This window comes from Leopardus geoffroyi, chromosome C3 (genome assembly GCF_018350155.1).
Source record: "Leopardus geoffroyi isolate Oge1 chromosome C3, O.geoffroyi_Oge1_pat1.0, whole genome shotgun sequence".
Taxonomy (NCBI): domain Eukaryota; kingdom Metazoa; phylum Chordata; class Mammalia; order Carnivora; family Felidae; genus Leopardus; species Leopardus geoffroyi.
Window position 1 is genome coordinate 38,653,485 of NC_059338.1, and position 13,871 is coordinate 38,667,355.

Here is a 13,871-nt window from a genome sequence, read left to right on the forward strand (position 1 = left end):
TCATGTGATTCTATAGCGTGGTGTGCTTGCGGCTCACATCCTCAAAATACAGGAGCTCTGGTCAATTCTGTTTCCTATGATTCTCACCAAAAAGTTTATGTATATATAATTGTGTCAGATGTATCATCAGGTAAAACCCGGGACGGTGAGGACTTCCTCTTTGACTAGGCATCCATGAGAACCGAATCTCCCACCGTTACACGGCTGATAACTGGAAGACTCAGCCCCCCACTAGGTTGGGCTGAGTATATTTCAAACTTCCACTGCCTGCTTACTTCTGGTGCCAACACCATAGGATATGTTCACATGGCAATAACGCCTGCCCTGCGCTTTTGCAGGCCACATCACGTGAGTTGGCACAGTGGGCGTTAAGAGTATCCTGGAGGGGCGCCTGGGTGGCGCAGTCGGGTAAGCGTCTGACTTCAGCCAGGACACGATCTCGCGGTCCGGGAGTTCGAGCCCCGCGTCAGGCTCTGGGCTGATGGCTCAGAGCCTGGAGCCTGTTTCCGATTCTGTGTCTCCCTCTCTCTCTCTGCCCCTCCCCCGTTCATGCTCTGTCTCTCTCTGTCCCAAAAATAAATAAACGTTGAAAAAAAAAAAAAAAAAAAGAGTATCCTGGAAACCATTCCTATACCAGTGTCCTATCAGTAAAAACTCTACTCCCAAAGTAAATGTGTACCACCCCAACCCCCCTTTGCTGTCTCTCAAAAATGCACACCATCATCCTGGTGCCGCCCGACCGGAGAGGAAATATGTCAGAGAGAAAGCTGGAGTGGAAAGAAACCAGTCTTGATTAATCGCAGCTAAAATCTCTTTCTTTTGCTGATTTTATGAAAATATGTAACCAAGTGAACATAGTGCTATGACCCCTTCCCGGGCCTTGGACAGGTCTACGTGATGGGCTCACACTTCACTGGCTTCAAAGTAAATCCATTTCTGGGGCGCCTGGGTGGCGCAGTCGGTTAAGCGTCCGACTTCAGCCAGGTCACGATCTCGCGGTCCGTGAGTTCGAGCCCCGCGTCAGGCTCTGGGCTGATGGCTCGGAGCCTGGAGCCTGTTTCCGATTCTGTGTCTCCCTCTCTCTCTGCCCCCCGCCCCCCCGTTCATGCTCTGTCTCTCTCTGTCCCAAAAATAAATAAACGTTGAAAAAAAAAATTAAAAAAAAAAAAAAGTAAATCCATTTCTGCCTCGTTTTTCTTTTTTTTTCTAAGTGTTTATTTATTTACAGAGAGAGAGAGAGAGAGCTGGCACGCGGGCAGGGGAGGGGCAGAGAAAGAGGGAGAGAGAGAATCCCAAGCAGGCTTCACACTGTCAGTGCAGCAGCAGCCAATTCGGGGCTCAAACTCACAAACCATGAGATCATGACCTGAGCCAAAATACGGAGTTGGACGCTTAACCCACTAAACCACCCAGGTGCCCTATAAAAGGCCTTCCTTCTTCTGCTCTTGTGGGCCTCCAGACCATCTAAAAGTGCAAGTTTGCCACGTGACTCTTGCTTTTAAAACCTTTCCTTGTCACCAGGATGTCCTTTGTCACCAGGATGAAGCACTACTCCTCTTGGCTTCCATGGTTCCCTCCATCTCTCTGAACTTCTCTTGCTTCTAGAGCCACATCACCCCTTACGCTCATGCAGTATGACTGCTTGCAATCCTCCAGACCATGCCCAGTTGTCTCCACTCTCTGTGGCTTTTGTCTTTCTGCTTCCGTCTTCTTTTTTCCACATACATCCCCTTCTTACACCTAGCTCAGTTGACTCGATGAACATCTACTCTTTCACAGTATAGCTTAAGCATCTCTCCCTCCACAAAGACTTTCCTTGACAATCAGAATGAACTACATATCTTTTTACTTCTTTATGAAGTTAAAATGTTTACATTTATGTAACAAATACTTTTCCATTGTAAAAAGGGGAGACTCGGGGCGCATGGGTGGCTCAGTCAGGTCAGTCTGTCGGTTGAGCATCCGACTTTGGCTCAGGTCATGATCTCACAGTTCATGTGTTCAAGCGGCACATCGGGCTCTGTGCTGACAGCTCAGAGCCTGGAGCCTGTTTCAGATTCTGTGTCTCCCTCACTCTCTGTCCCTCTCCTACTCTCTCTCTCTCTCTCTCTCAAAAAAAAAAAAACACATTAAAAACATTTTTTTTAAAGGGGAGACTCAACCATTATGGATAAATTAAGAGTGAGCACCATCCACAATTCTAGTTTTTAGTTTGGTGTGTGTTTTTCCAGTTCTTATGTATATTAACAACTTATTCCTTATTTACACGTCTTTCTTCCCCTACTAGATTAGAAGACCTACGAAGGCAAAGGCGATGTCTTATCACTCTGGCCCCACTGCCCAGCCCAGTGCCTGGAGGTAGGAATAACCAGCGCTGGAAATAAAAGCATCAAAGCACAGAGAGCTTAAGGCACGTGCCCGGCTTACCCAGAAAAGTGGCAGAGTTGGCATTCAAACTCAAGTAGAACATGCACTCACTAACATGATTAATATTAATGATTAATCTATAATTAATATATAATGAACACCACACTGGGGCAAGTAGCGTTTGGATTAGAAGAGCTGCCCCCAGAGAAGGTCCAGCACCTACCATCACAGCACATTACTGGCTTACATAAGCACCGTGGTAGCATACTTCACACAATAACTAAGTGACTGCTTTTTCTTCTGTCCCCCCCCAATTTTGTTTCCCACAGAACGACGTCTAGTAAGAGTGTTTTCACTAGTTATGCAATGCTAATATCTAGTGCAGCCCTAAGTTGTAGCATACCATCAGAATTATAACAGCCTAGGATTACTCATTTTTCTCTTTAAAACAATGAATGAGACATTTGTGACTCCCTTTTTAAAGTAATTTCACTCTTCCTCTACAACCTACTACTATCTACAACTAATTTGTAATTTCCCAGGGGACAGCTCCAGCTGCTTGCTGTGTCTAACACAGGGCTGGGCTCAGAGCACTGATCACACGTCTGCTGCATGAAAAAACTGTGAGTGACTTCCACTGACAGTGCAGTAGATTTCACTAGAAAGAGAGCGATAGCTTTGCTATTCCCCCAGACACTCAAGATGAGTGACTGGGGTTGTTTCAAGAAATCTTTTTTCTCTCTTAACAATAGCCCATGCTCTTGGCCTCTTTAGAGCTGAAAGAGCCTCCGGTTTGTGTAAAAAGCAGCCCAAAGTCTGCCTCTCAAAAGGAGCTGGGCTAGTTTGTCACTTACCTCCTAGATCCCGGGTACACAAGATTGTGTTAACCTTTATTCTTTATTCTATACTTCTTTTCTGTCGTCATTGGATCTTTTAATTATTTGTCACTTTTTTTTTTTACTCATTAATAATATAACAAAGCGTCTCTAAATTCACCATGTAATCCAAGAGCCAGTACACCGACAATCTCTTTCATTCACTTCTATGCTCCTCCCTATTCTATCCCCCTTCCCCCTTCACTATCTTAAATTTTGTATTTATCATTTTTGGGTTTTTTTAATTAAATTTTTTATTTGGAGATATTTTAGATTCGCTTGCAGTGAGATCCCACGTGCCCTTCACCCAGTCTCCTCCAGTGGTAAAATCTTTAATAACTTTGGTACGGTATCACAACAGATACTAACATTGATGCAGTCAAGATAGAGAACATTCCCCTCACCACAAAGATCACGAGTGTCGGCAGCACCGTCTATAGTCATAGATATAGATGGTCTCATACTTGGTCCACCCCATCCTTAATCCCTGGCAGCCGCTAATCTGTTCTGTATTTCTATCATTTTGTCATTTCAAGAATGTTGTAAATGTAGTCATACAATATATGATCTTTTGAGATTGACTTTTCTTCATGCAGCATAGTTCTCTGGAGGTTGATCCAGGTTGTTGCCTATATCAACAGTTCATTGTTGTTGTTATTGGTGAGTAGTATTCTATGGTATGGATGTCCCCACAGTTCATTTAATCCTTCACCCATCGGGAGGCACCAGTTCTTAGCTACTATGAATAAAGCTGCTGTAAACATTTGTGTACAGGAATTTGTGTGAACATATTGTGTGAAACGTTCACTTTGTGAACATAAGTTTTCGTTTTCCTGGGAAAATGTCCAGGTGTACAATTGCAAGGTCTGAGAGTAGTTGAGTGTTTAGTTTTTCTTTTTCTTTTTTTTAATGTATGAAATTTATTGTCAAATTGGTTTCCGAGTGTTTAGTTTTTCAAGAACCGTCAAAGTACTTTGGATCCAGAGTGGCTGAACCATTTGAAATTCCCACCAATAGTATATGAATGATATTGGTTCTCAGCATGCTCTCCAGCGTTTCGTGTTGTCACTATTTTTTATTTTAGCCGTTCTGATAGGTGAGTAGTATATCTCATTGTGGCTTAAATATGCATTCCCCAACGGATAATGATGGTGAATATTTTTTCATATGTTTGCTATCTGTATGTGCTCTTCAGTAAAGTGTCTCTTTGTGTCTTTTATCCATTTTATAACTGGGCTGTGAGAACTCTTTATATATTCTAGATACTAGTCTTTTGTCAGATGTGTGGTTTGCAACTATTTTCTCCACTCTGTAACTTGTCTTTTCGTCCTTTTAACAGGGACTTTTGGAGAATAAAATTTTTAATTTTGATGAGGTCCCATTTACCAATCTTTCTTTTTATTGGTCATGCTTTTGATATCGTCTAAGAACTCTTTGACTTGCCCTAGATCCTAAAGATTCTCTCTCACTTTTTTTTCTAAATGTTTCATAGTTTTTGCATTGCATTTTATGTATTTTAAAAAATTTTTAAGTTTATTTATTTATTTTGAGAGAGAGAAAGAGCGTGCACACGTGCACACAAGCAAGTGAGTGGGGGAGGGGCAGAGAGTAAGAATCTCAAGCAGGCTACTCACTGCCAGCTCAGAGCCTGACACGGAGCTGGAGCTCCAGAATCATGAGATCATGACCTGAGCCGAAATTAAGAGTTGGATGCTTAACTGACTGAGCCACCCTGATGCCCCTGCATTTTAGATTTAAGGATGTGATCCATCTTAATTTTTCTGTAAGATGTGAGTCTTAATTAGGGTCTTTTGCTCCAGCACCATTTCTCCAAAAGTAGATCTTTCCTCCACTGAATTGCTTTTGCATCACTGTCAAAAATCAACTGAGCATATTATTTATTTGGGTCTATTTCTGTGGGTCTATTTCTGGGTTTTTTATTTTGTTCTATTTAGATATGTGTCTGTGTCTCTGCCTATACCTCATAGTCTTGATTACTATAGCTATACAATGTCTTGAAATATATATTATACATTATATAAATGTTATATACTTATATATATTATTTATATATATCTTGATTACTATAGATATATAATGTCTTGAAATATATATGTTATATAAATATATATTATATAAATATAAATATATATTACTATAGCTATATAGTGTCTTGAAATTTCATAGATTCCTTCCAGTTTCTTCCTCTTTTTCAAGATTGTTTCAGCTATTCTAGTTTGTCTTTCCATATAAATTTTAGAATAATCTTGTGTATATCTACAAAAAAAATCTTTCTGGGATTTTCATAGGAATTGCGTTTAGCTTGTACATAAATTTGGGGAAAATAGGCATCTTTGCTAGGTTGAGTCTTCCAATCCATGAGCATAGTATGTCTCTCCACTTATTTAGATTTTTTATTTCTTTCATCAACATTTTGTAGCTTTTAGCATGTAAGTCTTTATGTGCTTGTTAGAGTAACACCTAAATATTTCTTTTGAGTTACTATTTAAAAATTTAAATTTTGGCATCCATGTATTCATTTGATTTTTGTAGTTTATCCTGTGTCTTGTGAACTTGCTGAACTCACCTATTAGTTTTAGGAATTTTTTGTAGATTACTTGGGATTTTCTATGTAAACAACCATGTCATCTGCAAATATGGAGAGTTTCATTTCTTCCTTTTTGATCTGTATACTTTTTATTTTATTTTCTTGCCTACTGCAGTGACTAGAATATTCAGCACTATGTTGAATATGAGCAAACTTTCTTGCCTTGTTCCAGATCTTAGAGGGGACAGCATTCAGTCTTTCACTATTAAGTACAATGTTAGCTGTATTGTTTTTGTAGATGCTCTTGATTAGACTGAGGGAAATAAAGTTCCCCTTTATTCCTGTTTTTCTGGGAGTTTCTATCATGAATCATTGTTGAATTTTTTCAGATAGTTTTTCCTCATCAATTGATATGTGTGATTTTTCTTTTTTAGTCTGTGAAGTGAGTTATATTGATTTTCAAATATTGAAATTGACTTGAAACTGACTTGTACCTCTGGAATAAGAGACTTTGTCCAGTTTCACAAAATGAAATGGGAAATGCCCCCTCTTCTATTTTCTGGAAGAGATTGTATAAAATTGGTGTTAATTCTGCTTTAAATGTTTAGAATTCTCCAGTGAAACCACTGGGATCTTGAGATTTGGGGGGAGGGGGTCTTTAGCCAATTCCTTTAGTATTTATAAGGCTATTAAAATTGTTTCATATTGGGTGAGTTGTTGTAGTTAATATTTTTCTAGAAATTGGTCCATCTCATCTCAGTTGCCCTGTCTATGTGTGTATAATTGCTCATAGCATTCCTTTATTATTCTCTTGATATCTGGAGGTTCTCTAGTATATTACATTTCATTCTTGATATTGGTCATCTGTGTCTTCTTTTTTCCCTTGGTCAGTCTTCCTAGAGGTTTGTCAATTTTGTTTATCTTTTCAACGAATCAACTCTTTGTTTCAGTGGTTTTCTCTGTTGTTTTTGGATTTTAATTTCATTGATTTTTATTATGTCCTTCTTTCTGCTTGCTTTTGGCGTTTTCTCTTCTTTTTCTAGGTTCTTAAGGTGAAAGCTTGAGATATTTAACACTATGAATTTCCCTCTTAACACTACTTTAGCTGTGTCATGAAAATTTGGATATGTTCTATTTTCATTTTCATGCAGTTCAGGTTTTTTTAAAATTTCTCTTGAAATTTCCTATTTGACCCACGGGTTGTTTAGAAGAGTGCTTAGTCCAAGTATTTGAAGATTTCTTGTTATCTTTGTTATTGATTTCTAGTTTGATTCCATGTGGTCAGAAAATACATTCTGTATGATTGTAATTCTTTTTAATTTGTTGAGGTTGGTTTCATGGTCCAGGACATAGTCCATCTTGCTATGTTTCACGGGCACTTGAAATAAATGTGTATTCTGCTGTTGTTCGGTGGGATGTTCCAAAAATATCTATTTGATGGTGTTGTTGAGTTCTTCTATATCCATGTTGATTTTTGTCTAATTATTCTACCAATCATTGTCAGATATCTTAATTTTTGTCTGTCTAGTAGGTGGAAAATGTTATTTTGTGGTCTTGATTTGCGTTTCCCTGAGTTCTATTAAACTTGAGGGTCAATTAAATATTTTCCTTCCTCCCTAATTGTACTTTTTAAAACACGTAGTTGAGACTTTCTTTACCAATTATTCAAACTTGTTTTTTCCCTCTTATTTCTGTTTTTTTTTTTTTTTTGTTCTTGTTTTTGTTCCTACATATGTAGTAACCCTGGTGATGCATCTGAATAGGAAAGTCAGGAATATGTCTTTGGGTAATTCTGGTGTATCTCCATCTGGCATAGTGCCACAAGTAATTAGACACACACTTGGGTAAAAAAAAAAAAAAAAAAAAAAAAAAAAAAAAAAAACCTCTAATGACTTTCCATTTTCTGAAAAATGCAGTCCTCAACCTTAGAATAACATTTAAAGCCCATATGATGTACTTCTGATTTAACTAATTCAGCTATGTCAATGCCTCACTGTTCCCTAATAAGTTGGCCCCTGCCTCTACACTTTTGCTCATGTCATTCCCCTTGCCTAGAATGCTTCTGGTCAATCAAAATCCTACTTATGTTCTAAATGTGGCTCAAATGCTCCCTCTTAGGAGACTATCTCGATCATTCCAGCTGGAAGTGATTGCCTTTTTCCATTGTCCTCTAACATCTGCCCTATTTTGATGCATTGCTTGGTATCATAATGCACATACCTGATAAACCATTGGGTGGCTTCATGTCCGTGCTTCAGACCAGAACTGTGTTGTTATTGTTACTTTACATCTATATCTTGGCTTGTAGGCAAAGTGCCTCTTTTTTATTAATATTCTAGCTCACATAGTGAATATCATTAGAATTCTATTTCAAATGACCAAATTCACCAAAAGTAGTACATTAGGCAAATCACCAATTTGTTGAGAACAGATTAAAAGAATCATTTAGAATACTGATAAACTCATGCTATGAAGTGATTTCCAAATGCATGTCAGTTGAGTGTGGGACATGAACTAGCAAAACAACCGAAAAATGTGTTTTAAAAATATGATTTGTTTTATGGAAGTGTGCAACACTCCAGTGAGTTTTGCACTTTTGTTTCTTTAAGCCAGGTGATAGTTTCAGTAGACTGTGTAATATAACAGGACTTAAAAAAAAAAAGCAAGTATAAATAATACCCTATGTTATTTTTAAAGTAAGGGTCATACAACTTATCTACATAAAAGTAGTGAAATTTATATCTCACATTTTCATATACCAGGCAATTCCAGTCTTTATTAAAAGTCTAACTATAATTTTTTTAAGTCACAGAAGACTAGAAGAAATTTTTTTTAAGAATTCTTATCTTAGCAGAAAATGAAACCCATTTATTATAGAGAATTAGAAAGAATAATGATAATAATTACTATTGATAATTAATAAACGATTAGGTATTTAATTAATAAATAATTATTGTTAACAACCATAACATAGAAGGACTTTGGAGAGGTTGTTCTAGATCTTTTTTGGTCTGTGTTCAGACAAGAGTATAATGGATAGATTTTTTTTTTAAATGAAGAGTCTATACCTATCCTTGGTGTTCCAGGATGTAATAATGCTGATGTTTGTCAGTGCTTTGTGTTTATTTTCAGTTCCACATGCTGTTCTTTAGACCCATTTCCTCTTGCTCTCTCCCCAGCAGAGGAAGAGAAGTGTTGACCTCTCTCTTCCGCCTCAGAATCTTCCATAGAACTAAAACACTGTGCCTTCAACCTGATTTTCTCCGGGGCGAATCAATCCTCTTTCTCCATGGTGTTTGGGTCTCATTTCCCAATTATTTTATCACTTTGAGGTATCCCCAGAACCTTCTAAGGGCTGAGACCAAGGCATATTTTTCCTAATAACTAATTGGCTTGGTTATCTGGCATTCTCTTTCCTGATAGCAGGGGAACTGGATAGATGACTTTTGGGGCTTACTTTCACTTGTGACTTCATGCATCTTTTTATGGAAACTGGCTGAGGATTCTACATGTGGCAAATATTTAGTAAGCCTTCCTGGCTGTCTGACTCAAGAGTGTGGTTCCGAATAAGAGCCACAAATGGTAAAGGCAGTTCCAGGAATTTGCTGGTTACTCAGCAGTGTTGGATCAAGCAGGGAAAACAGTGCCTGCTTCCTGCCATTTCCCAGCCACTTCTTCCCACATTCATTGTGAAATGGGTGGTCACAAAGAATGGTCAGAGGAACCCACATTGCCCCTTGCAGGGTGCTCTCTGGCAGGGGACATGCCCTGTGTATTATGTTCTTCAAGGAGCTCAGGCTTCCTATAGGCAGCTTTACTCAACATGGAATAGAGCTCCAGGCAGTTGGGGCTCACCCAGGTTGCCTCCTCCTAGTATCAGTGTTTCTTTTCAAGGAATCTACTTTTGTTTTTATTTATTTTATTTGAGAAAGCACGTGTGAGCATGCACACAATATGCACGCACACACACAATATGCACGCACCACAAGCACACATGAGTGAGTGAGCAGGGGAGAGACAGAGAGAGAGAAAGCATCCCAAGCAGGGTCCACGCTCAGCATGCAGCCCAATGCAGGGCTTGATCCCCACGATACTGGGATCACGACCTGAGCCAAAAATCAAGAGTTGGATGCTCAACCGATTGAGCCACCCAGACACCCCAGGGAAACCACTTTTAAACCTGGTGTTGTTGAGGCTGTGCATTGCTGCTCTCTGGCACCTGTGAACCTGCGATACAGTCATGCTCATCCTGTGCCTCAACGTGAACCCTTCCAGAAGGGAAGGGCTTCCATTCCCTTCTGGAATGGAAGGGAATGGGAGCCCGAGCAGTGGAGTGACAATGCCGAAGTGATCTCCTTCTGGATTCTCAGACTCAATAAATGTTCACCTTTGCAAAAGTGTTTCAGGCACTGGAAAGCTTTTGCAGAAAGTGCCTGCACAATCCTGTCAAACACCTTCCCCATATGGCCCTCCATTTTTTGTAGCTCTTCACCAACCCTTTCATCCATCTTCCTCTTGTGTCTTGGATATTCCTTTTTAGGTCATACCACTTGCCCAGAATATCCCCAATCAACCTCTATCTTCTCCAATCATTCAAAGGGTTTCTCAAAGGGTTTCTCTTCCAGGAAGTCTTCCCTGACTCATAGAACAATGAAACCTCCTGGCCTCCCTCTACACTAACCACTCTCCTCAAAGAACTTCCCCTTTGTTTCCACAGAACATAAATGCTGCAACTTATTTATTAGTTTAATGTGTATTTTGAATAGATTCTCAGGAAGGATGTCTTCCTGAGGCATAATAATAGGTGATGCCTTCCAAGAAGTAGGATGCCTTCCAAGAAGTAGAATGGGGTCTAACTGAGGTGTAAATGACCCCAACACATAAAAGCAGCAAGCATAGTTTCTCAGACTTTGTCTTCAGAAACTGAACTTCTACGTTTCCAGTGGTGCTGCTTATGTATGCAATGTTATCAGCCAGATGGTTCAGTAGTAGCCATTCAACAGATGTTTGCTGGGAATCTACGGTGAGCCTAGCATTGTGTCAGTGACTCAAGATGTAGCGCGTACCGGAAGTTTTTAAGACTATTGTGGCCGCCCGCATTGAACCCTGCCTGTCAGCATCCAGGCCTTTGTGTAGCCCCCACACCCACCTCTTCTTGAATCTGAGTCTATGAACTTAAAGTCTATGAACTTAAAGTTCATGTGTGGGAATACGCAGAAGCAGCCAGGAACTTTCTGAAAAAATGATGATAACAAGCGGAGGAGGCATAGGCTTAAGAGAAAATAAATATATCTTAAAACTGTAAAAACTAAAGCGGTTTGGTATGGGCATATGAATGGAACAAAATAGAAACAGACCCCAAATATATATTAGATTTTACTAAATGGAAAATGTGGCATATGAAACCAGTAGGCACTATTAAAAAGAGGTACTATTAAATAAATAGTGTCAGGACTGGCAGTTACCCATCTGAAGCGATCAGGTCACCCCTGTAAACTACTACTCTGTTGGATGACAGGAGAAAAAAAAAAATAAACACTAGCCTTAGTCCAACTTAGAAAATCCAACTCAATCCAATTATTTAAACACTTTTTAGGCGGTAACTCTGGCTCTTTTGGATGACTTAGTATCTTTTCGATTTCCTTGTTTCTCGCTGCGATTGCATATGGATGTAGGGGGAAGAAGGGTTTCTAGGGCCATCTGTGCAGAGCCTTGTACCTTCTTTGGTGTCTCCAGCTTCCATGGAGATGCTCCTGTCCACCTGTGTCTGGGAACATCTGACACTGTGATTTATGGGATCTAGTTCAGGTTTGTGGCCCTCCCTGGCACGGCTCACCTCAGCTCCCACGGGCACTGCGTTACCTGCAAGGATGGCTGTGATTCCCCTTTAGTGTCCAGACCAATGTAGGATGATTCAGTCACTCTCCCCAGTGTCCCTCTCCCAGGCTGCCAGCCACCTCCACTGGCTACTCCCACAACCCTCCACAGCACGTGCGGATCTCCAAATGCCTTCTGTGAAACAACAGGGCTAAGGCAGGTTCAGGGGCTGAATTGTGGAGGACCACACGGCACTGATTTTACCCTCCTGTCTGACTGTGGTCAGATGAGGAGCACAGGGACAATGTGCTTCCAGGCTGTGTCCTTTCAGAGTCTGAGACCGCTCCCCAGAGAGGGGAGGTGGGGCTCTGAGTCTACCAGCTTCATTTTTTTCATCTTCTTACAGTTCACTGGGGCCAGAGGGAAAAGGTCTCCTTCCTCTCCTAGACTGCACCTATAGCTAGTCTCTGAGCCCTGGCTCTTGACATGTTACGTGGAGGTTAATGGACTTTAGAAAATCCTTCTCTCTGTAAACAGAACAAGGCTTTCAGGACTTGCCCTGATGTCCACTTGTCCCACAGCCCTTTCTTCCAAGCAGGGCCCATGCCCCCCTTCTCGTTACTGAGGGGCAGTGAGCCTTAGGGCTCTGCCTTAGACATGGAAGGCCAGGAGGGAACAACAGTAAACTGGGGAAACAAGAATAAGTCAGGTCAGTGTTTGCAGAATATCTTCTGGTCACAGAGGGTACATAAATTTGGAAGACAATTTCGAGCAGCTATCAACTAAAATCATTTCTTTTATAATTCAGATAAATACCTTATGCCAGTGCAGAGATAGGGCAATGAATTCAATGTATGGCACATAATTTTCCAAAAACACTTGATGACTCAGCTGTCTGGAAGTTGCTTTAAAACCTTATTAAGTCACAGTTTGCCAGTTCAGAATTTCCTATAATGTAATTCTGAACAGACACAATGGTTAGCTTCCTACAATGAAGGGGTGGTTGGCTATTTCCCAAGCAATTGGCAGCAAAGGACATACAGAGCTTCCCCCTTCCCCTCAGGAGATATGTTCCAAGGCCCCCAGTGGATGCCTGAAACCATGGATAGTACCAAATCCCATACGCACTATGTGTTTTTTCTATATAGACATGCCTGTGATAAAGTTTAACTTAAAAATTAGGCACCATAATATTATTAGTAGTAATAACAAATAACTAATAATAAAATAGAACCATTATAAGAACATACTGTTATAAAAGTTATGTGAATGTGGTCTCTCTAAATATCTTACTGTACTCTACCCACCTTTCTTCTTGCGATGATACAGAATGATCAAATACCCACGCGATGGCATGAAGTGAGGTGAATAATGCAGGCACTGTGATGTAGGGATAGGCAACTATTGACCTTCTGACAAGATGCCAGAAGGAGGATCATCTGCTTCCAGAACACGGCTGACTGATAACTGAAATGAAGGAAAGCAAAACCACAGATGAGGGGGTGGTGGGGAGACTACCGTATTGAATCTCCTTAAGATAATCAACTGCTTTAAACCACTGTGGGCAGTTTCTTAGACGCTGCTATTATCTGGGAATATTAGCTGTTCATTAACTCATGGGAGGCTGAGAAATATTTGTTGTTAACCTATGTCGCCATGAGTCATGGAGGAGGAGGAGAAGGAGAAGAGGAAGAAAAGCCAGCAAGGTAGCTTTGGCATAATGGCAAGGAGGTTTGAGACCCAGGACCTGTGGACCTTGGGGAGAGACATAGGCAGGGCTTGGAGTTCTACAGACTTGCCCTACTATGATAGTCAGCAGACCCTTGGGAAAGTGGCTGGGTGTGAACACTCTCACCTCTATCTTTGTATCATGAGAATGGAGATGATCGCCTCTATCTCATGGATCGTTTGAGATTTAATGAGATGATGCATGTGGACTTCTTAGCATGTTCCTAACACATAGGAAGCACTCAATACATGGTAACTACTAGTATTTTATTACTATTACATTCAGCAAAAATGTTGATAAAATTACATTTAAATATTTATAGGGAAAGTATTTTTGTACAATTCTGGGCATATAGTGGACTCTTCATATATTTGTTTAAAAAGTATGTTCCCGGGGTGCCCGAGTGGCTCAGTCGGTTAAGCGTCTGACTTCGGTTCAGGTCATGATCTCGTGGTTCGTGGGTTCGAGCCCTGCATCAGCTTGGAGACTGGAGCCTACTTTGGGTTCTGTGTCTGCCTCTGTCTCTTCCCCTTCC